Raw genomic sequence first — 25,742 nt, forward strand, 5'->3', positions numbered from 1 at the left:
TTGGTTACACAGAAACCACCGCCAGTCCCCAAGCCTTCGGAGAAACTGTGCCGCCTACATATGCCGACGTCATGTCATCCACGTGCCCTGTGTGCCGCCCACTATGCAGTTATATCAGCAGCCGGCTCATCCATCGTGTTCTGCGAAATGAATGGGACCCGCGAACCGATGGTGCACTGCTGACAATCGCCCCATCTGCTTTGCTTGTGGTTGCGTCGGTCACGTAGCACGCTATTGCAATCATGTGCAGCAACCGCAAGTCGCCTCCAATTTTCCCAGCCAATCGAGCCGCTTTTATAACCAACCGCTGCCTACGCCACCGTCGTCCCACCCCGCTCTATCTACCCGCCGTTCACATTCTCCGCGACGTCGCTCACTGTCGCCGATGTGGCCACGTCCACTAGAGGGTGACCAGGAAAACTAGTCGTCTCAGTCCACGAGGCAAAGGCTGCGATGCTGTTGAACTGCGGAAGCCCTCAGAAAAGCCCGTCGAACGTGATAGACGTGCTGGTGGATGGTGTTCCTGCATCTGCCCTTGTAGCTACTGAAGCCGCTATATCCTTCATGGACGCAAAACTTAGCCGATTACTGCGCAAAGTGACCATGCCATTTTCCAGGTTCTCTCTCCGTACAGCCAGCGCCCAAAGCATTCACCCTAAAGCGATGTGTACAGCCCGCCTCATTATTCAGGACGTGATGTTTGCCGTCGATTTCATCATAATTCCTTCATGCTCTCCCGACGTCATCCTAGGATGGGATTTCCTCTCCCGCCACGACGCCATTATTCATTGCGCCCCAGTATAAATAGAGCTCACACAATTCTCTTCATTGACGCCGGCCGACAGTCCATCTGCTGCAAGCAAGTTACTCGTCAGGGACGACACGCAAGTGCCTGCAAACTCGTCCGCAGCGGTGTCGGTCTACTGCGCAAGTCTTTCCGACACCGCTGCACTCCTCTCGCCATCTCATCGTGTTTTTACCAGAAAAGACCTGCTGGTGCCTTTCGCGACCGTGCAAGTCACTCACGGCAGCACCACTATTTTTGTTTTGAACTCATCTCCGTAAAGAGTTACGTTGGTGCCAGGGGAATGTCTCGGCAGCGTGGCACCCATCGAAGACGCCCGAGTCATGGATCAACCTGATGACACGCACTGCCGAAGTTCCAATACGCTTAGTGTTGTTTCTTCATCTGTTTCATCATCCGCTGATGTATTCGGTCCTTCCATTGCCGACAACCTTACGCTGGTCTAGCGCTCCCAGCTTCGGGCCCTGTTGGAAGAATTCCGCTATTCTTTCGATGTCGCTCAACCTTCTCTCGGCCGCACATCCACTGTTACGCATCGCTTCGACACAGGCGCACAACCATCACTACGGCAACGTCCATATCGCGTATCTCCCACAGAACACCGTGTAAGCAACGAGCAAGTAGACGACATGCTTCGCCGCGATGTTTTTTGACTCTTTAACCGCCCCTGGGCGTCTCCTGTCGTTTTTGTCGCGAAGAAGGACGGTTCTGTGCGGTTCTGTGTGGACTACCGACGCCTCAACAAGATCACTCGTAAGGACGTGTACCAACTACCACGTGTAGATCACGCGATTGACAGCCTAGAAGGAGCCGAATTCTTTTCATCTCTCGATTTGCGCTCAGGGTACTGGCAAGTACCCATGGCTTAGGACGCTCGACCAAAGACCGCTGTTGTCACTCCCGGCGGCTTGTACGAATTCAATATCCTGCCGTTTGGGCTGTGCAATACGCCCGCCACCTTTTAGCGCATGATGGACACTGTTCTGCGTGGCCTGAAATGGCACACGTGCCTGTGCTACCTCGACGACGTCGTCGTTTTCGCTCCGGACTTTTCCACGCATCTTCAACACCTGCGGCATGTTTTAACGCGTCTGAGTGACGCCAGTCTGCAACTGAACCTAAAGAAGTGCCGATTTGCAGCTCGGCAGTTGACAATAATCGGCTATGCCGTGTCCAAGGACGGAATTGTCCCCGATCCAGCCAAGCTTCTGGCCGTGACCGAGTTCCCCAAGCCGACATTCGTCAATAAACTGCACAGTTTCGTAGGACTGTGTTCCTATTTTCGGCGCTTCAACCGAAACTTCGCGTCTATCGTATTGCCGCTGACGAAGCTCCTCGGAAGTAATGGGCCTCTTCATTCATGGTCATCACAGTGTGACGACGCATTTACAACGCTCCGTCATTGGTTGACGTCGCCTCCCATACTCCGCCACTACGACCCTATGGCCCCTACAGAGGTACACACGGACGCCAGTGGTGTCGGTCTCGGCGCTGTCCTTTCGCAGCGCAAACCAGGGTTCCCGGAATATGTCGTGGTGTATGCAAGCCATACGCTTACAAAAGCTGAGACTAATTATACCGTCACAGAGAAAGAATGTCTGGCAATCGTCTGGGCCCTTATCAAGTTCCGACCTTATTTGTATGGTCGCCCATTTGATGTAGTTACCGACCATCACGCACTATGCTGGTTGTCTCATTGAAAGATTCCCCAGGCCGTCTCACCCGGTGGGCACTTCGCCTGCAAGACTACGACATCCACGTGCTGTACCGCAACGGAAGGCAACATGCTGACGCCGACGCCCTGTCGCGCTCTCCCTTGCCTGACGACAATGCCCACGACTCAGCGTCTCACCTTGCCGCTTCTTCCATTAGCATTCATGCCGTTGCTACTGAACAGCGCAATGATCAATGGATTGCCTCACTTATAGACTTGCTGACTTATCCATCCACTCCATCCACTCTTGCGTTGCGTCGTCAAGCCCACCATTTCGCCGTTCGCGATGACCTCCTCCACCGACGCAATTACAACGGTGACGGCCGCCAGTGTCTACTAGTCATACCCCGCAGTCTGCGCTCTGACAAATGCGAATTCTTTCATTCTGATCCGCAATGTGCGCACTCCGGGGTACCGAAGACTTACCACCGCATTCGCCAACGGTACTTTTGGCGCGGCATGTACCGCTACGTGCAGAAATTTGTTCGCTCCTGCATAGAATGTCAGCGCCGCAAAACTTCAACGCATCTGTCGCCGGTAGGTCTGCAGCCTCCACCTTGCCCAGACAGGCCGTTTGGGCGCGTTGGCATTGATTTGTATGGGCCACTTCCACTAACGTCGGCTGGTAACCGCTGGGCTATTGTTGCTGTGAACCACCTCACGCGATACGCCGAAGCTGCTGCTCTCCCCACGGCTACAGCGAGCGATGTGGCCTCATTCCTGCTCCAACGATTCATGCTGCGACACGGTCCACCTCCGAAGCTGCTCAGCGATCGAGGCCGCGTCTTCCTGTCTGAAGTGTCGAAGCCATTCTCAAAGAGTGCAACGTTGTTACCCCAAAACTGCTGCTTACTACCCGCAGACGAATGACCTCACTGAACGCTTCAACTGTACGCTCGGCGACATGCTCTCCAAGTACGTCGCCGCCGATCACACAAATTGGGATGCCATTGTACCCTTCGTCACCTACGCATATAACACCGCCCCTCAGAGCACTATTGGCTTTTCACCTTTCTTTTTATTCTATGGAAGGCACCAGTCGCACACCATCGACACTATACTTCCGTACAAGCCAGATCCGTCCGAGTGGGCGCCTATTTCTGCTACAGCCAAGCTTGCTGAAGAGTGTCGAGAGCTTGCAAGGACCTTTACAGCGCATGATCAAGAACGGAGAAAGGGCATTCGCGCTGACACCAGCACCACTGCGCCCACGTTCCTCCCTGGAGCGCTCGTCTGGCTCTCGATCCCTACCACTTCAACTGGCATATCTTCGAAACTATTGCAGAAATACGAAGGCCCCTACCGTGTCGTCGAACGCACTTCCCCTGTAAATTACTTGACCGAACCCATCGAACCATCTTCGTACACGTGCCGTCGAGGGCGCGACATTGTCAACGTGGAGTGCCTCAAAGCCTACCACGACCCGCTCATAGTACCCAGCTTTTAGGTCACCAGACGGTTCCCTCTTTCTACCCGTGATAGTTGTGGCGAAGCCTTCGAACAGTGGGTCGTCCTCTCCAGCGCCTTCTAGTGGGTCGCCCTTTTAGCGAAAAGAAGAGCAGCTCGTGCAGAGAGTCGGTACCCGCATTGACTGTCGCTGTGAAGCATCGTCGACAAGTGTCCGCCAATAAACGTCTCAACAACATGACTACAGGCCACACTCATGATGCGCTCACGGCCATTTCGCTAGCTCCAAATATACGAAATTTCATATCACGTGATGTGCAAGGACGACGAAGATAAATGGCACGTCTTAACGTGCTAATCATGATATGAGTGTCATGTAAAACTTGACGATATGCTAAGCTCATAGCGTGCTCACGGCCGTTTCGCTAGTTCCACATATATGAAATTTGGTATCACGTGGCGTGAATAGACGACGAAGGTAAATGACACGTCCAAACGGGATAGTAATGACATATGTGTCATATAAAACATGACTACATGCTACGCTCATAGAGTGGTTGCGGCCGTTTCACTAGCTCCACATTGTAAGGGGGTATCAAGACTGCTCGGCCCAAACTCCCACAGGAAAGACGCGGAGCCAGACCAGGAACCTTCTTTATCGACTGGAATCCGGGCCTCAACTGCTCGCTGTTAGCGGCTGCCGCGTGCCCCGAGCGCACCCACGATCGTCGTGCTCCTCTTTCACCTTCGATTGGAGCGCTCGTAGTCACCGCCTTCATACTGCCCCTTCCCATCGGCGAAAGTGCCGAGAAGGACGTGATGCGGTAGCAGCTAGCCCTGGCCATGACGAACCGCACGTGGCACAAAAGCCCGCATGTCGGTGCAGTCAGTCCACAACTCCATGTGGGACCTTAGGAGCTACAAGCCTCTCGTGCTGTCCTTGTAGGTTCCTTCGCCTTTACGGCTGGCCTGCTGCTTGGTGCGCAAGGTGGAAGCGTGAGAGTGCACACACTTGCAATCACTCTTTTTTTTTGGCTCCAGCACCATTCCTGTCTGGCTTTGCTTCGACCTTCACTTGGTGCTTCTTACTCTTGAAGTGCCTTTCAAGCTCGTCACCGTGAATGAGCACTGACGTTTTGCAGATGCCATTTTCAGTGGTCACCACGTTGCATTCATTATCAGTGCCGTCAGCCTGGGCACCATCTACCGCGCTGTAGTTCTGCGTATCACGCACCGTCTCGTTATGCCTTGCGAGGTTGTTCGTGACGTGATGCTCCTCTCTACCACCTTCAGCACAGTCTTGGCACATGCCATCAGCATTGTCCACGTCATGAATGACCTCTGCATCAGCAGCGTCTAGGCCTTTCATACCCTCGTCCCACAGGGCGTCTCACGGCATGCCGTCGCGCTCCTTGTAATACTTGACTTCACCATCAGCAGCTGCTTCCTAGTTTACAGCGGCTTCTCTCTCCACGCAGTCTTCTCAGGTATCTTTCAGGTCCTGCGACTTTTTGATAGCTTTATTATCGAGCTCACCAACCTAATCATCGTAATTATGAGACTCTTTGGCCTCTCCTTCGCCTTCCTGAGACTCTTCGGCCTCTTCCTCAACGATCTCCTCCTTTACCTCCATGAACGCCTTAGCGTTCACGTTTTCCGCACATTCGTCGGCTCACCCTTCTTCATCCCATGGAGCCGCCTCATCGTCCATCTTCTCCACGTCCACAGCACCGTCTAAGTTGCCTTCAGCAACTTTCACTGTCTCGGCAGCCATGGAGTCGTCCTCCTCGGCAGCGCTGTTGGGGTACTCATGTGCCGGCACCCCATCAATGCGCCGCACGTAATGATCTTTTCTATTCCTTTTCTTCCTCTTTTTTTCAACATCACCATTAGCGCTATTGGCTGCTTTTGCTCTGGCCGCAGCGCCGGCTCACCTCACATGGCCCTCTGATGTAACGTTAGATGCCTAGCCTACTGCGGTGGCATTCTTCTCGCTAGTCGGACCCTCACCGGTCTCTTTAAGACCTCCCTAGAACTCGCCTTCCTCCTCGGCGACAATCGCCACGGCCAGAGAAAACGGTTAAGTACCCAGGAACTCGACAGTTTGCTCGGACCATGCTCGTACCAGCTTGTACTAAGGGTCGCTCGCTCGTTGTCGCGAGACTCAGACAGATGGTGAGGCACAAGGGGACCCAAAAGCAATGTGAGGAGGTGGTGGCTGGGGCTGCCGAAGGACGGCCTCCTAAACTTTTCGAGTAAAACAGGCAAGCGCCTCGAGGGAAGGAAAGGAGTGGCCCAACAGGTACAGCTGAAAACGGGGGCGGCATCGCTGCATTACGTGCGAGACCTTAACGACCTCAGGTGCAGTGGGGTCCGCCCGATGGAAGAGCTTCTGCATGGCCCAAACATGACCTCGCAGATTCTCCTCTGGGTGCTGCGTTCGGGTGTTGAGCACACGCCTGATGCGGTATTCGTAGGTAACCGGTAGGAAGTCTTCCCGGAATGCCACGATGAACTGGTTCCAGGACTGAAAAGGTGGTTGAATCCGCCGCCATAGTACTGAGGTACCTCGCAGAACAACGTGCCAAACTCAGAGCTAAACTCAGAGCCAAACTCAGAGCCAAACGTGCTCCGGCGGGAGGACCCGCCGGAGCACGTTTGGCTTTGAAAACCCGCTAACGGTTGAATACGCAAAAAGATCGTCAATGAATTTGAGGACCGATTCTCTCGCGTCTTGACCGCAAAAAGTGGGCTCAGTGAGTGGCGTAATCAGGACCATAGTCGCGGACTGCCAGGTACCTCGACGTCCGTGGCCCAGAGTTCTTCTCGTTGGGCGCCAAATGTAGAGGGGTTTCCAGGCTGCCCAGCCCAGAACTGCTTAGGGAAGACGTGAAGCCACACCAGGAACCTTATTTGTTGACCGGAACCTGGGCCACAACTGCCCCCTGCCAGCCGCTCCCTCGTGCCACGACCACACCCACGATCGTCGTCCTCCTCTTCCGCCTACGATCGGTGCGCTCACTGTCGCCGCTCCCATATTCTATTCCGAATTTGGTATCACGTGGCGTGAATAGACGACGATATAAATGGCACATCCAAACATGATAATCATGACATGCGTGTCATATAAAACATGACTTCATGCTATGCTCATAGTGCTCTCGCGGCTGTTTTTCTAGCTCCGCATATATCCAATTTATTATCCCGTGGCGTGAAGAGACGACAAGGGTAAATGACACGTTCAAACATGATAATCATGACATGGAAGTCACATACAGCATAATTTACGTCCGCCTCGTAATGTTGTGCTGATTTTAAAGTGACATATCCACCTTCTTCATGCGAGTTTCACACATCGTCGATTCCCACTATATGGGGAATCTGCGAATTTTTTTTCAATCAATAAATTGGCTAGCAGACGCTGCCGGCATCAGCTTTCCGAGGCAAGAGAAGGGAAGCGTAAAAGAGGAAAGAGAGGGGAGGGGACGAGCATGCGCGATAGTGGTGGAAGCTCCGCCTGGAGGGATGCATAGCGAGCATAGACCACCGTGGGGTAGGCTAGGAGACGCTGCCTACGTTGGCGATGCGAGGTAAGACATAGAGGGAGGGGGGTGACGTGTCTGCGCATTAAAAGTGGTCACGCCACAGAGCGGATTGAACACCGCTAGGGACGCTTCGCGTCTAATAATATCTATAGATACGAATTTCTCAGGACCCTAGTGTTTTTTTTTTGGCTGCCCTGAAAATACGACGCAATGAACGAAAAAGCCCTTTGATGACGGTATAAATCGTGGTAAAAAATGCGATCCTAACCGGGCTCCATTACCTTAGCAAAAGCACTGCGCGCCAGCCGTATTTATTTGCGCCCTTGAGTGGGCGTTCTACAAAGTATGTCTTGCGTACGTGATAACAGCTATTTCATGTTTTAGTAGAAACACCAGTGTCGAGTTTGTTTACAGCTTCATTCATAAGCTATGTGACATTTCACGGCAGCTATTAGAAGATGAATCAGTTTTCGAAGCTAACCAAGTTTTCGCCTGTAGATCAAGACAACATTGAGAAGAAGTGACAGCGGCTGTGGGCCCATTCTACAGACGTTAAAGTTAGAAACAATGTGAGCTGAAGTCGCGGACGACAGGGGCATAGGCAGAAATGTCTTCCGAAAGGGGCACCACCTTGATAAGAAAATTGAGGGGGCCTTGTAGGGAGATGTGGTAGACCATTATTTTGTGCGATATCATCATCATCAGTATCATCATCATCATCACCATCATCAGCCTGACTACGTCCACTGCAGGACAAAGGCCTCTACCATGTTCCGCCAGTTAACCCGGTCCTGTGCTTGCTGCTGCCAATTTATACCCGCAAACTTCTTAATCTCATCCGTCCATCTAACCTTCTGTCTCCCCCTAACCCGCTTGCCTTCTCTGGGAATCTAGTTAGTTACCCTTAACGACCAGCGGTTATCCTGTCTACGCGCTACATGCCCGGCCCGTGTCCATTTCTTCTTCTTGATGGAAGTTTTTTCCTGAATGGAACGCTGGTTTCAGTCTCTGCCATTTTTTTCTCGTTTTCTTTGGTGCTAGTGGAAGACGCCGCTCTTCTGCCTGCGGAAATGGACGTAGAATCACCAGGGCCACCACCCATACGTCCCGCGTCGTCTGTGGCCACTCTAAGAAAGCGCTCCGGCCACCCAAGTGACGTCGGCAGTGAGGACACGCTCATGTACTCTACGGCCAGTGATGAGAGCTCCGATGAAAGTGACTTTGTGCCCGTGGCAAGACACAAGGCGAAGAGGAGGCTGCTTACGACATCTCCTTCCCAAAGTAAGGTCACCACGAATATTCAAGAGCCCCCGGTTCACACTATTTTGTTTGTTCCGCTGAATGCCGCTGACAGCATGAACCGAATTATTCGCCAGGTCACGTCTATGTCACTTGAGGCACTCGTTCCGGGACAAATAACAGACGTGAGAATCAATGGCCGCAAGAACGTTCTGGCGATAGACGTTACGCAACGTACTGCTTGCGACGTATTGACCAAGGTGAATGTGTTCGGGAACATCAACGTACGTTCTTTCATACCAGATGGCAAGGACTCTAGGGCAGGTGTTATCTACGACGTCGACACTTCCATCAGCGATATTGATTTTCCCACTCTTATCAAACCAGTGACGGAAGCTACTATAATCTTGCAAGCCCGCCGTCTCGGGAACTCACGATGCGTGAAACTAGTTTTTAAGGGTGACAGCCTCCCAACTCAAATAAGAGTTGGTCATTTTCGACACACAGTACGGCCGTTCGTGCCGAAACCTCTTCAGTGTCGGAAGTGCTGTAAAATAGGACACGTGAGTGCTGTTTGCACAAGTTCTGCTGTGTGCTCCCGATGCTCGGAGTCGCAGAACACGGAAGCCTGCCAGGCAGAACATCGCAAATGCGGTAATTGCCAAGGTCCTTACGAGGCGTCATCAAAGCAGTGCCCAAATGTGAAGAAGGAAATGCAAGTGCTGAGGCAGATGGCCAGAGACGGTTCTACCCACAGGGAGGCTGCTGCCAAAGTGCGACGTCGGCGTTCGCGCCATAGGAAAACTCCTAGGACATCTTCTGCCAAGGCCAGGGATACACCGCTACCCCATATCACGCACTCACCACCACAAACATCAACAAGGCCAACAACAAGCATCCTCAGAAAGACGCAAGAAACATTGACCCTGACGCGTGGCCAGCGCTGCCGTCAGTGACACCGCCAGTAGAGCGGCAGCAACGCCCACTGAAAGCTACTTCAGAGCGAGTAAGTCATGAAAGTCAAGATAACGAAATAATAGACGTGATTAAGACCCTCATGAAGACAATTCGAGTACTCCTAAATATTATTCAGACTCCGGCTGCCCACAGCGCTCTTCAAATATTGGACGCTTTGAATACGGTGCTATCAAATCTACAGAAGCAACATGGCTCTTTACCTGCAGCCCTTCCGTAAAAAAGCGAAAGAGGCATTAATTTTCCAATGGAATGCCCGAGGTCTTAAACCCCGCGTTTCGGATTTTTGACCATATGTTTTCAAGAATCAGTTTCCAATTATCGTATTTGTGAACCACGTCTTCACAATGCTATACGACTTTCTAAATACGAGGCTTTCAAATCAGCAACCCGTAACGAAACCAGTAAGGTCATTGTTTACATAAGGTGCGAACTCACATATATTGAGCATCCAGTAACACCGGATGATAGCAACCAATACGTGTGCCTGGCAGTTAAGCGTAAGAACGTGAACTTCACGCTAGTGGCAGTATATATTTCGCCTTCAGGCTGCTTCGACCCAGCAAGATTAAGCGCCATTATATCAGCGACACCTGGGCCATGGATTATTACCGGTGATTTTAACGCTCATCACCCCCGTGGGGAAGCCAGAAGATGGACCGTCGGGGAAGAGATGTGTCCTCCTTTGCATCTGACCAGCAACTGTATTGTTTAAATGACGGCGCTCCCACGTTTTTACGGAGTCTGACATATAGTAGCTGTCTCAACCTAACTTTTGTGTCAAGTAGCCTGAACACCAAGGTGCAGTGGTTTGCGGACAATGAAACGCATGGCAGTGACCACATCCCCACCTATATAAAAATCAAGCGGCTAAGCAAGTCACAAATCGCGCCCACTTCACGGATAGACTGGTCAAAGTACAGATCATCCACAGAGAAGCAATGCGAGAGAAACCAAGAAGGTTCTCTTGAAAGCCTAGAAGGTATCATGAAGGCCGCTATTCAAGAGGCAACGTTTAATTGTGGACCTTTGCCAGATTTTTGCAAATATGAGGTGGAGTTGGAGCGACTTCGCGCAATCCGTCGTCGCGCCGAACGACGTTATAGGCGCACGAAATCCATCTACGACTTGAGGGAAGCGAGACGTCTACACAAGAAGATTACACGTCGAATCAATGCACTACAGTCGCAACGGTGGAAGTCACTACGCGAGTCGCTTAATCCCCACAAACCTCTTTCGCAAACATGGAGAATAATCCGCGGCCTACGAACATTGCCACAACAGAATCGTCCGTTCAAATGCCTTGCTCTCCACCAAGGCCGGCGAGAAATCGATGTAGCGGAAGACTTCTGTGCCAGGGTTGCAAACAAGGGGTCCGGGATCAACATGAGTAACCGACGAAACGCGGCGGTGTCCAGAGACACTCGGATGGACAATATGTTTTCTCTAGAGGAGCTTCAGGCAGCATTGGCAGCATGCAAGCGCTCGTCATCGCCTGGACTTGATGGAGTCACTTACATGGCCCTTGCTAACCTAGGACGAACAGCTCGGCGTGCCGTTCTAGCTGTATACAATGACTCGTGGAGCAACGGTTTGGTTCCTCCTTCGTGGAAATGCAGCCGCCTTGTGCCCCTGCTCAAACCAAGCAAATCGCCTCTGGACATGGCCTCCTATCGCCCCATCGCGCTTGCCAGCTGTTTTGGAAAGGTGATGGAGAGAATGGTGCTGACTCCCCTGGAGCGGTACTTGGAACATAACAATATATACCCCGATGCTTTGACCGGCTTTCGACGTGGACGGTCTTCCATAGACAATGTTGTTAATCTTGTCACGTCTGTACAACAGCAGAAGAGCCTAAAGAGATTATCAGCGGCACTTTTCTTGGATATTAAGGCTGCATACGACAATGTATTACATGAAACCATCCTGGACGCCTTGGGCAGCATTGGATTGGGAGGCCGCTTTCACCAATGGATCTACAGCTACTTGAAGGACAGAACCTTCTTCGTTCAGACAGAAGATGGCGCAACAAGGCAACATCGTACTTATCGCGGCGTACCTCAAGGTGGGGTCCTAAGCCCCATACTTTTCAAACTTACGCTCATCGGCCTCGTTGACGTCCTGCCACAATCCGTACATCTGTCGATATACGCGGATGACATCTGAATCTGGGCATCAGGGGTCATGCGTCTACACGTACGAGCCAGGCTTCAGACAGCGGCTACACTGACGTCAAACTACCTTCAAGGACGTGGACAGGAGCTGACATATGAGAAATACTCACTAGTTGCGTCACTAGTAGACAATGACGCCATACCGCATCAGAATTAATGGACACACAATCAGCTATCAAAAGAATCACCGCTTCCTGGGAGTAATAATAGATCGTGATTTGTCCTGGAGCCCTCATATCGCTTACATGAAGAAGAAACTGACCATGATCACCCACGTCCTAAGGTTTCTTGCGGGAAAATCATGGGGTGCATCGGTACGAGCTATGCTTCAACTGTATGCTGCACTTTTTCTTGGCTTCATGCGCTACAGCCTACCTGTGCTTGGCAAGGCCCGCATAACAAACGTACACGTCCTCCAGTCATTACAAGCTCAGGCACTGAGAATATGCCTCGGGCTGCCGAGATGCGCATGCTCAGCAGCGACTGTCGCAATCGCTCATGAACACCCTATCACAACCTACATTCGTGTCGATGCTTTAAGAACGCACATAAGACATGCCACCCGGATTCAATCGCATCACCTCGCCTGCTTTCCAACTTCCAGGCCATGCTCTGCGTTCTGCTCTATTATTGCCCCACATCGCACGGTGATTACCTCGAACTTCACGCACGCAGCAAGACCGTCGTTACCATTGTGGTGTCTACATTCACTGGAAGCCCTGATAACCATTCCCGGATTGCAAAAGAAGAAAAAATTTGTCAAATTTGGCCCTAAAACAAACAACATTACTGTTTCTGCATGAGAAACACAGTGGACGCATTCACATTTACACGGAGGGGTCGGTCGCTTCAACAAGTTCGACAGGCACAGTGGCGATTCCGGAGAAATCCATCACGATAAAGTTCAGGACCTCGCAGCTGACATCATCCACGGCGGCAGAACTCGCCGCCATTCGTGCGCTCTGGAGTTTCTAGTTGAAGAACCGCAACAGACATGGTCAATATTCTCCGACTCCAAAGCAGCTCTCCAGGGAATCGCCTCGCCATATCGTCACGGACCAAACGAACAGCTAATTGCTGAAATACGATTGCTTCATCACCGGGCTATAGAGAAACAACATGACATAGCGTATCAATGGATACCAGGCCACTGCAGCATTGATGGAAACGACCGTGCAGATGAAGCAGCCCGAACTGCTCATGATGATGCCTCTTGTGTAGCTATACCATTATCAAGAACGGACGCCGCTGCAAGGCTTCGATCACTTGCACGAGAACTGACACTCGCTCAGTGGAATTCACTGGCATTCACCAACGTCCGCCTTCATAATTTGGACCCACACCTAGAGCTCCGTCTTCCATCAGGAATAACCAGAGCAGAGGAGACACTTTTGTGCCGTCTGTGGATTGGGGTGGCCTTTACGAATGCTTATTCGTTTCGAATCGGAATGGCCAGAAGCCCGACATGTGACAACTGTGGCTGCGCAGAGACTTTCTCCCATCTTCTCTGCGAGTGTCCCCGCTTCAGCGTGCCAAGAAAAGAACTGTCAAAAGCTTTAGATAGAATAGACAATCGCCAATTGTCGGAAGAAAGGGTATTAGGACACTGGCCGAGACCGTCCTCTGCACGCAAGGCAATGAGAGCGTTGTTGCGCTTTCTGCGGGCAAGTGGTCTTAGAGACAGACTGTAAACAGCGTCGTGAATCGTCTGATGACCTTCTCTCTCTTTTTTTTACAACATCTCTTTTCTCTCATTCTTTATCCTCCCTTACCCCCTTCCCCAGTACAGGGTAGCCAGCCGGTCTGACAACTGGCTAACCTCCCTGTCCTTCCTCATTTATTCCTCCTCCTCCTCTTTCTTCTTGATTTCCGCTATAATATCCTTAACCCCCGTTTGTTCCTTGATACACTCTGCTCTCTTCTTGTCTCTTAAGGTTACCCCTACCAATTTTCTTTATATTGCTCGCTGCGTCGTTCTCAATTTAAGCTGAACCTTCTTTGTAAGTCTCCAGGTTTCTGCTCCGTAGCTAAGTACCAAAAAGATACAGCTGTTATATACCTTTCTCTCGAGGCATAGCGGCGATCTACCTGTCCTAATTTGAGAGTGCTTGCCAAATGTGCTCCACCCCATTCTTATTCTTCTAGTTACTTCAATCTCGTGGTTCAGCTCCACGGTTATTACCTGCCCTAAGTAGACATAGTCTTTTACAACTTGAAGTGCACCATTACCTATCTCGAAGCGCTGGTCTTTTCCGAGGTTGTTGTACATTACTTTCGTTTTCTGCAGATTCACTTTAAGACTCACCTTTTTGCTCTCCTTGTCTATCTCCGTAATCATGAGTTGCAATTCCGTCCCCTGAGTTATTGAGCAATGCAATGCCATCGAGGAAGCGCAGGTTACTAAGGTACTCTCCATTAACTCTTATTCCTAACTGTTCCAATTCTAGGCTTCTGAAAACCTCCTGTAAGCACGCGGTAAATAGCATTGGGGAGATTGTGGCCCCCTGCCTTACACCCTTCTTGATTGGTATTCTGTTGCTTTCTTTATGAAGCACTATGGTAGCAGTTGATCCCCTGTAGATTTTTTCTAGGATGTTTATATATACTTCATCGACGCCCTGATTCCGCAGTGTCTGCATGACGGCTGATATTTCTACTGAATCAAACGCCTTCTCATAATCTATGAAGGCTATGTATAGCAGTTGGTTATATTCTGAGCATTTCTCTATTACCTGATTGATAGTATGAATGTGGTCGATTGTGGAGTAGCCTGTTCAAAATCCTGCTTGTTCCTTTGGTTGATTGAATTCTAAGGTTTTCTTTACTCTGTTAGCAATTACCTTTGTAAATAGCTTGTATACTAATGAGAGCAAGCTGATAGGCCGTTAAATCTTCAAGTCCTTGTCATCTCAATTCCTATACATTAAAATGATGTTAGCATTCTTCCAAGACCCTGGTACTCCAAGACCCAGGAGACACCTCGTAAACAGGGGGACTAGTTTTTCTGAGACAATCTGTCCCCCATCTTTCAGCAGATCTGATGTCACCTGATCCTCACCAGCAGCGTTGCCTCTTTGCGTGCTTTCCAAGGCTTTTCTGACTTCTTCTATTTTTACTGGTGGGGTGTCATTTGGGTTGCTGCTACATCCTATAGTAATAAAGTCGTGGTGGTCCCGGCTACTCTACAAATCTCTGTAAATCTCCTCCGCTGTTTAACTATTCTATCCATATTGATAGTTATTTTGCCTTCTTTGTCCCTTAGTGCATACATCCGATTTTTCTCGATCCCAAGTTTCCTCTTCACTGCTTTGACACTTCCTCCGTTTTTCAGAGCGTGTTCAATTCTCTCCATGTTATACCTTCTTACATCGGATACCTTACACTTCATAATCAACTTCGAAAGCTCTGATAGTTCTATTTTGTCTGTTGTACTTGAGACTTTCACGCTTTGACGCTCCTTAATGAGATTCTTCGTTTCCTGAGAAAGCCTGCCAGTGTCCTGTCTAATTACCCTGCCTTCAACTTTCACTGCACACTCCGTGATGATACTCGTCAGATTATCATTTATTGTGTCTACGCTAATGTTGGTTTTCTCAATAGGAGCCGAGTACCTGTTCTAAAGCGAGACTGAATTCCTGTACTTTCCCTCTCAGTGCTAGCTCATTGATTGGCTTCCTGGGTATCAGTTTCTGTCGTTCCTGCTTCAAGCCTAGGTGACTTCGAGACCATACCATTCTAGGGTCACTACGTCGTACCCTGCCAAGCACTTCCACATCCTGCACGATGCCTGGGTGTGCGCTCATTATAAAGTCTATTTCGATCTTATTTTTGCCACTAGGGCTCCTCTGTGTCAACTTACGTTTTTCTCGTTTTGGGTAGAAGGTATTCAAAATAAGTAAATTATTGCGTTCTTCAAATTCTACTGGTAGCGCTTCTCTGGCATTTCTAGAACCTATGCCATATTCTCCTACTGCCTGGTCTCCAGCCTGCCTTTTCCCTATCTTTGCATTAAAGTCTCCCATCAGTATAGTATACTGTGTTTTTACTTTACTCATTGCCGATTCCACGTCTTCATAGAAACTTTCAATTGAAGCGTAGTCACGGCTGGTTGTAGACGCGTAAGCCTGTATCACCTTCAACTTGTACCTCTTATTAAGTTTAATTACGATACCTACCACCCTTTTATTAATGCTGTAGTATTCCTCTATGTTGCCAGCTATGTTTTTGTGAATTAGGAGTCCCACTGGCAGTTCTCTATTGTCAGCCAAGTCCCGATAGCAAAAGACATGCCCATTCTGTAGCACCGTATAGGCCTCATCTGTCTTCCTAACCTCACTGAGCCCTATTATATCGCATTTACCACCCTCTAGCTCCTCAAATAGTACAGCTAGACTTCCCTCACTAGGTAAGGTTGTAGGGTTAAACGTTGCCAAGTTCAGGTTCCAATGGCGGCCTGTCCGGATCCAGAGATTCTTAGCACCCTCTGCTGCGTTGCAGATCTGACCGCCGCCGTGGTCAGTTGCTTCGCAGCTGCTGGGGACTGAGGGCCGTGAGTTATTTGACGTATGCATGTGGGAGGTAGTGGCCAGATTCTGCACCAGGGTGGCCATTCCTTCTGTGGTGAGGGAGTGCGTTCCCGGCGGTGGTTACCGGTGAGGCCTCACCACAGGCCTCGTACTGGAGTTCCATCACCACGCGGATTTTTTTATCCGGTTGGGAACTGCGTGGCACCGATTTGAGCGACAGACCTTTTGCATGCGAGGCGGATGCTGTAACCACAACGACATCGCTGGTATTGTGCGATATATGCCATGGCAAACATATCGGGTGAGGGGGGGGGGCATTGGCTTGGTATGCCACTCCCTGAGTACGCCACTGGCGGAAGAAAACCCCTTTGGTCCGGCACACACATTGGGAGAGAGTCACCCGGAGAGGAGAGGGGTGGTGTTGGCACATACTGCGGTAGAAGTTATGTTGGCGAGAGAAGTAGCTTTAGCAGACTGGAGCGACAGATGTATGATGTAAGAAAGTAGGCTTTATCGAACGCGCTGGCCGAACACACAGAAGCAACTGGCCATGAAATAGACCAAAATGGGATTAAAAGATGAAAAACTGAGTAAAACAACTACACTTCCAGGCTCTATCTTCACTTTATCACAATTCAGATGAAAGCACACATTCCTAAATGTAATGACTGCACCTTACCCCTCATGTACGCATGTGTGTCGTATATTATTATATCGGGTGTTCAAAGTTAAGCTTTATGGTTTTTTTTAAATTAAACGCTCGAAGGCACGTGAGATCCAATCGCTCAACTAAGTTAAGCGGCCAGGCGGACAGAAAGTTAGATGTTAATTAACACTGTCAGCATCCCAATAAACTAAAATTTAATTATTAACTTTTTTCTGGCTTCTGTAAGTTGGCATGTTTATATAGAAAAAATGTAGGAAGTGGTGTTTCTACACAGTTTCAGCTGAAAGATTTTTTTAGCACGCCTGTGCTCCGAGATACCCGGCTCCAAACTTTAATCGTCTTTCACCTAATTATGCGTGCAAGAGGCTGAGGGTCCTTGCAAAGCTCCTTTCTAAAGGGACCCATCTGTTGCGCGGTTTTTAGTGTGTGAAGAAGGTGTAAGCGTAGGCATACACAATAACAATTACCCTTACCTTCTCAGCCAGCGAAATCAAAATGTCACAGCACGGTGTGCCATGAGCCTTACGCATGATCCTGATGAACGCGATAACAGGAGACCATTTTTCGCGATGCTTTTTTGTGACCTAAGATTACACAGAGACATCATCTTGTGAACGCGTTAGCCAGACCATCATGTACTATAAGTGCATCCTGTAGTACAACGTCTATGAATTGAAGGCTTACCAAGGAAATCCATGTGAGGTCTTCTTGAGCTAATATGGCTGCTTCTGGTAGGAGGCATTCTACCAAAGAAACAATATACGCGGTGCTTGCAATGGCTGAAATGAATGGCAACGCTTTGTAAGGAATGGAGCTTTACGCGTCTCGCCATCCACACGGTCTCCTTCCAAAGAGGCCCACTTTTATAAACCTATTTCAACGTTTTTGCACAACAGTACACCTTCCAAGGCAGACCAAGAAGGCATGGTCGATGAAGATTTTGAAATCGACGTTGTGCGTGTGTAACCTCGATGCCAGAGCTCAGCCTTCGACAGATTGTTGATTAGTGCAGTCGCAGCCTCGAAGCAGTTACAAATGGTCTAAGAAAACACAAAATCCATCTATATCACATTTACCCTTATCGGGACCTAAATGAAGCGGACGGTGAAAGGCGAATTGACTTTTGCAATTGGGGACTCATCAAAAGTGTCCAAAAAAGTTACTTTTGCACAGAATAATTTGGACTGATAAAGCTTGGTTTTGCCGAAATGAAAGTCTCATTCTTCACAACACCTATTATTGGGCACAAAAAAAAACCCACACCGGCTGAGGCAGCACAAGCATCAAATTCCCTGGAGTGTGAATGTGTGGTGCTGCATACTCGGGGACAGGATCATCGGGCCCGACATTTCCGAGAACAACTTGAACAGAAATTTACATAGAAAAAATATTTGGTGTTGTCATTGATGACCTTGTCTGGAGTCTTTCCCTGAATGACCTGCGCCAAGTATGGTTTGAGCACCATGAAGAACCACCACATTTTTATACGAGGGCGAAGAACTGGTTGGACAGACTTTCCACAACAGTGGATTGGGCGCGAAGGAGTAAATGCTGGCTACCAAGATCTTTTGACCTTTCTCCACTTGACTGTTTCCTTTGGGGCTACGTTAAAAGTTCATTTTATATAACAGAGCCCAGCGATGTTAACGACGTGAAGGGCAGAATAACATCTGCGTGTGCGAGTATTCCTGCAGCAGTAGTGCGCCGAGTCATTGAGTCAACGCGAGAGCAGTTCATGCTTTGCGTTGATGCTGAAGGCGGGCCTTTTCAGCACCTTTTGGTGCAATGACGTCTTGTGAGGTGAATAGTTTCGATGAGTTTTGTACATGAACGAAATAAGCTTATGTAGCAGCGGTAAATATGCGTTAGCAAAGAATAAAACTGTTTCGCTTATTATTGGTGGAGTTGTTGCTCTTGATTTCAATTAAAGTTACAGTACTCAGACATCAGCAGTCGCACTAGCCACGTAATCTCGGCAACGACCACGCACGCTTCTCTAGTCACTATTATGCACGCGCACTGGCATCCATGTTCTCCTCTCGCACCATTCTGCCACTATCGTTAGAGCTTCTGCAGTTGCGTGTGATGGCACTGGTTGGAAGGGTTCTTAGATTTTTTTATTTCGACAGCCGAGAGGGCAAGGCCAATTCTTATAACCTATGCCTACGCTTCCACCCTCTTAACACACTAAAAAGCGCACACAACAGTGGCGTCACTTTATGGAGGAGCTTAGCGCTGGCCCTCACCCTCTTGCATGCGTAATCACGCGAAAGACAATTAAACTTTGCAGCCGAATATCTCGGACCACAGGCGTGCTAAAAAACCTTGCAGCTGAAACTGTGCACAAACACCACTGCCTGCATTTTTCGATATAAACACGCCAACTTACCAAAGCCAGTAAAAAGGTAATAATTGAATTATAGTTTACTGGGCTGCTGACAGCGATAACTAACATCTAACTTTCTGTCCCCCTGGCCGTTTAACTTAAATGCACTATTAATATTCACGTGCCTTCGAGCACCTAATTTTATACAAAAATCGTAAAGCTTAACTTTGAACACCCGGTATACATATTCTGACTGTTTGCATATTTTTTTTTATTGTGAACGACACTCCCCTGCGGTAGCAGAAACATTCTACTTTTATGTGAACAATACTGGTCGGTGCTCATTTTAACACCATGGGCTTAAATTTACAACCACAGGAACATAGAAAGAAAGAGCTGACAGTGGCACTGCCAGCGGTCGTGATAGTAGCATCGCGTACGTAGCGCGCTGTGTCGCGCCGTCGATAACCTTTACAGCAGCTTTCCGGTTTGTGTAGCCTGAAGAAGTCCGCACACATGAAGTAAGAGTAGAACAACGCCGTTCAAAAGTTAGAACCCCGTGAAGACGCAGTTAAAAACAACGCCTCCAATCGCCAGTTTTCCTTCGCCAGGGAGAGGGGAGGACACGTGATCCAACCCTGCACGTTACCGCGATTGCAGAGCCCACTCCTCCAGTGGTGGGCCCCGTGCCCAATAGGCGGTCAGCTTCACGAGCCTCCCAGGAGACCCTTACGACAGCCGAAGCGTCCACGTTCGTTTCTCACCCCTTTTCCCAGCTCTCCTGCAGCGTGCACTTCGTCGTGTTAAACTCTCAGAGTAGTTGTTATATCCATCACTGGGCCGATACTCTATCGTAAACCAGTTGACGGATGTCACGAGATCATGCCCTACCTGCAATCCCATACATAGATGAAGTGGTTGTCGGTGAATTGAAAGCATACCAACCTAGCCCATCTTAAAGTTCACCTACATGATGTCTTTATCATTGGGTTAATGCCACGTTTCTAAAATAGTCAAAAGATCAGACATTCTGCCTCCAGAAAATGACAAAGATGACTGGCCTGTCAAATGTGCATGCTGTCCTCCATCACGGTAAATTCTGTAAACCTGTGTGAACAATCACATGTAGAGTCATACCTAGTGTCATTTTACGTGTCGTGTGAACGAATGCAAGAAACATTAAAGAAGCTCTTTATTGTAATTCATCTCTAGATCACGTCATAATGAAAGCGTTTAACGAGTGATTGCGGCTCTGCTCGGTGAGCGAAACCTTGCTTGCTCAGAGTTCGTGACTTCTGGCCGTTAGAGTGATGGTAATCTTTAGTATACGAACTAAATTATCACAATCACGAGAGCAAGTCATTATGAGAGTACACAAGCATAGACGGCTAGATAGATAGATAGATAGATAGATAGATAGATAGATAGATAGATAGATAGAGTGAGAGATAGATAGATAGTAGATAGATAGTCATGATCAAGCTGCCTTTTATCATCCAAGAAAGGCATGAAATTTAGTAAAATAAAACCACCAAGGCTCCGTAGGGATGGTTAATCACCGAAACTGAAACGTATGGCCACAGGCGGCTGCAGACGTCACAGCCGAAAGTCAAAGCACCTTTTGAGAAACTCCTGCCGAAAGCGCGAGCGTTCTCACCACTGCCATATTGACGCTGCTCTTCCTGCGATGCTACTTCTCCGGCTCGCCGTTGTGGCTAACATTCGGCTGGGTAGGCTACCGCATGCTCGGTGCGGAGTTGATGCCCATGCTTTGTGATCCGGGCCTGTTTTTTTTGTCCGGCCTGCTGCATCGCCTGGTGAACAGCAATTCTCTCACGGATCAGTTATCAGCGCTATTCATATGAAAGTTGTTCGTTGACTGGGCGTTCGGGCCATCCCGTCCCTCTGAAAGTTGAAGTTGTTGAACATGCCGCACGTGGGCTCAGCTACCCGACGACGAAGGGGTAAACGACTGGAGGTGGTTTCAAGGACATATGCGCTTAAGTGCGAGGTAGAGAATGACATAACTGGCGCAGCCAATAGAACTCGTCGTCGTTTCTCGTGGCAAGTTCTTCTTTTCCTGTAGTCCTGCACAGCTTTCGCAACGAAACACATACTCACTCGTACTGCTGCATCTTGTTGCCAACGAGAGAATGGAGAATAGTATGAGCCCTATGGATTTCATATTTCAACAGCTTGTATGCCGTCCCCGTTTCTGAAATATGAAAAAAAGCAACACTGGGATTAACTTGCATTTAAGATCATGCCTATAAGAAAGGTGAGAAGATTGCACTAGTGTGTAAAGTTTAGGAAAAAGCAAAGTTGGTTAATTTTAGGGGCTTAACTTGTCCTCCTTGACTGGTGCTAGGTTTTTGCTTGACGTAGACAAAGTAGAGTCCAAGAAGAGCCTGTATGCCTGTATTACATCACGTAAGAATGTCCAAACTTCACTGCTAAAACTAGCGTCCGAAGCTGGCCGTGGCATCTACGGTAAAAGCACGAGACTTTTATCGCTCGTACGCGGCTTGCGTGGCTGGCAAACTTGGCTACGTGGCTGCGCGCACGGTCTCCGGGAGTATTTGCACCTGGTAAGCAACGGCACGTGATGAGCAGTGGCGCGTACATTTTTGTGAATACATTCGACGTTTTACCTCGACGTTTTGGCGCTTTCCTTACTGAATATGGGTACAAGGTGCAATTGTGACAATTTCGGTTATACTTCTTTTTTCAAGTTAGATAATTGCGATACATGCCTAAACAAAGCGACAGGTAATACCGTACGTTTATTGAAATAAAAAGTAAACGATGTAGTTGCCATCGTTTCTTGGCGACGGCTAACCCCTTTCACTTGATCATTACAAATAAAGATAGTATCTTGACTCGTAAAGTATTTTCAAAGTCTGTCATATTTAAAAAACATTTTTTCGGTGTGTGCGCAATTTTAGTTTGCGTGGAAGAAAATCACAATAAAGGGTGTTTTCAAAAAACTGTTTTTTTTTCATCGCGGCGCATAGCATCGCACGTAAACATAAAAAAAGACAGAGATGGAAGATAGACCTGACTAGGGAAGCCTCGAAACAGCAAAATCTTACGATTTTTGAGGCCTATTTAAATAATATATAATTAATATTACTATTAAATTATTGTTACGGGGATAACAAATACACAGAGGAGAGAAAGCAGTGTATTTGCAATATTTACAGGTAGGTGTGACATTCCAGGGCTGCTAACATCTCACGCGCTGAATCCACTTCTTCTTTATCGATGCGTCTACGACGGGGCGGAGCCTTGCCCACTGCCTCGTAATACCATCCCCGGTGGACGAAGCGCCATTACGGCGCCGCTAAATCAATTAAGACTGGCAGTGTAGTTGCGTTTTTGTCATCACATGAAAACATCAGTAGGTGGTGTGGCAGAAAATAAGTGTGGTTTAACGGGAGTGATGAGGTAGTCGACGTCAGTAACCCTAGGGAAAACTTTGTAGGGCCAGGTGTATCGTGGAAGGAACTTCTCGCAGAAGCCTTCACGCCGACGCGGCGTCCATAGTAGGACGACAGAGTCAGCAGGGTAGTCATCGTCGTGGTGCCAGACCTCGTAGCAGACTTTTTGTGAGGCCTGAGAAGCAGTGAACCTAGTGTGCGCGATTTGGCGAGCGACGCTGGTTCGAGAAGCAACGTCCTGGGCATACACCATTGGTTTGTTGTATCCGAAGGAAGGAGTGTGTCGAACGGCAAGGCAGGGTTGCGGCCGTACAGAAGAAAGAACGGAGAATAGCCGGCGGTCTCATGCCATGATGAATTGTACGCAAACGTAACGTAGGGGAGCATTGCGTCCTAGTTATGGTGATCAGCAGAGACGTACATGGACAACATGTCTGTAAGAGTTCGGTTGAGGCGCTCTGCGAGACCGTTGGTCTGGGGATGGTAGGCAGGAGTAAGGTGATGTTCGCTAGAGCAGCTACGAAGAATTTCGTCGATAACTTTTGCGAGAAAGCAGCGGCCAGTATTCGTCAGAAGCTGACGCGGAGCCCCATGCCGCAGAATGACGTAACTCAGTAGAAAGTCCACGACGTCTGTAGCGCAGCTACTTGGAAAGGCACGAGTTATAGCATATCTGGTCGCATAGTCAGTTGCGACAGTGATCCACTTGTTGCCGGACATGGACGTTGGGAATGGTTCGAGCAAGTCGAGGCCGACGCGGAAGAATGGTTCCGGGGGAATGTCGATAGGTTGGAGCAGGCCAGCCGTACGGAGAGCAGAACGTTTGCGACGCTGGGAGCACTCGCAAGCAGCGAAATAGCGGCGCGCAAATTTATTCAGGCCAGGCCAAAAGAACCGTTACCGTACGCGGTGATAGGGGCATGAAAAACCCAGGTGTCCTGCCGTCGGAGCGTCGTGCAGATGTTGAAGAATGGTGGCACGCAGGTGTCGGGGAACACCTAACAAAAAGTCCGTGCCATAAAGCTTCATGTTGCGGTGGTACAGAATTTAGTTGCGGAGGACATATTGACGAAGCAAAGGGTTGTTGAAATGTCCTGAAGATACTCGCTCAATGACCGTCTTGAGGGTTGCGTCCCGGCTCTGCTTTGTGCCGATGTCACGTAAATCGGATATGGCGAGCACACAAGAATCGCTCTCATGGACGGCGAGGCTAACAGGGTCCACCAGATAACGCAAGTGACAATCTGCATCTTGGTGTAGCCTGCCAGACTTATAAATTACGTCGAAGTTATACTCCTGGAGACGTAGAGCCCAGTGACCTAGGCAACCAGTTGGGTTCTTCAGCGACGACAAACAACACAGAGCGTGGTGGTTAGTAATAACTGAAAACTCCCGGCAATACAAGTAGGGGTGAAATTTCGCTACAGCCCAGACCAATGCAAGACACTTGCGCTCCGTTATCGAATATTTTCACTCAGATGTAGAGAGAAGGCGGCTGGCATACGCAATAACACGTGTTTGGCCCCCTGGTGTTGAGCGAAGACGGCGCCGGTGCCGTAAGCACTGGCGTCTGTGCGAACTTCAGTCGTCACAGATGGGTAGAGGTGAGCCAATATTAATGGTGAAGTGAGCAGCTGGATCAGCGTGGAAAACACAGCTGCTTCGTCTTGGCCCCACGAGAATGGTGCATTCTTTTTGAGAATATCAGTGAGTGGTCGTGCAATTGTAGTGAAATTGCGTATGACACGTCGGAAGTACTAGCATAAGCCCACAAAACAACGAATATTTTTGGTAGTAGAAGGCAGAGGAAAGTTCTTGAAAGCGCTAATCTTGTCATGGTCCGGTTGGACGCCAGCAGCACTTACACGATGACCAAGGACTGTGATTTCTCGTCGGCCGAAATTGAGCTTTTTCGAGTTCAGCTGGAGTCCCACTTGACGAAAAACGGCTAGAATGGTCGACAAACGAGTTAGGTGGCTTTCAAATGTTGGGGACAAATAATCACATTGTCGAGGTAGCAAAGGCAGATGGACCATTTATAACCACGGAGGAGAGAGTCCATCATGCGTTCGAACGTTGCGGGGGCGTTGCACAGCCCAAAAGGCTTATCCTTGAACTGATAACGGCCGTCCGGTGTGATGAAGGAAGTTTTTCCGCGGTCTAAGTTGTCGACAGAAGTTTTCCAATAGCACGAACACAGATATATAGATGATAAGTATCGCGCGCCATGAAGGCAGTAAAGGGGGTCGTCGATTTGTGGCAGCGGATATACGTCTTTGTGAGTCATCTTCTTCAGGGCGCGGTAGTCAACGCAAAATCTCCAACTGCCATCCTTCTTTTTGACTAAAACTACAAGTGCCACCCATGGACTTGAAGAGGCCTCAATTCCTCCTTTGGAGAGCAGCTTCTTGACTTCTCGTTGTATAACCTGGCGTTCAGACTGGGAAACACGGTATGGCCGCCGTCTAACAGGACTAGCATCGCCGGTATGTATTTGATGACGCACGACGGACGTTTGACCTAAAGGGCGGTCATCGATGTCGAAAATATCTCGGTAGGTGGTCAGAACGTGGTGGAGTTGCGCAGCCTGACAGGGCAGAAGATCAGGGGCAATCATCATCGTGATTTCATCGGTAGGTGCGTTTGCTCGGCTGGCTGCAATAGGGGAAGAACAATCTTCAGGGTCTGATTTCACAATGTTACATGCATCAAGGGGGAAACATGGCCTAACGAAATGCCTTGCGGGAGAACTTGCGTCGGACTACTAAAGTTGAGAAGTGGAAGCTGAACGTAGTTGTCCACAATAGTCACGATGGTATGCGGCACAGCAACACTTTGCGCCAAAAGCACATCCACTAATAGAGACACTATGTTGTCACCGTCAGGAAAAGCTGGTGATATCGTTAAGGCCACAAACATGGTGG

This window comes from Rhipicephalus microplus, chromosome 8 (genome assembly GCF_043290135.1).
Source record: "Rhipicephalus microplus isolate Deutch F79 chromosome 8, USDA_Rmic, whole genome shotgun sequence".
NCBI classification, from domain to species: domain Eukaryota; kingdom Metazoa; phylum Arthropoda; class Arachnida; order Ixodida; family Ixodidae; genus Rhipicephalus; species Rhipicephalus microplus.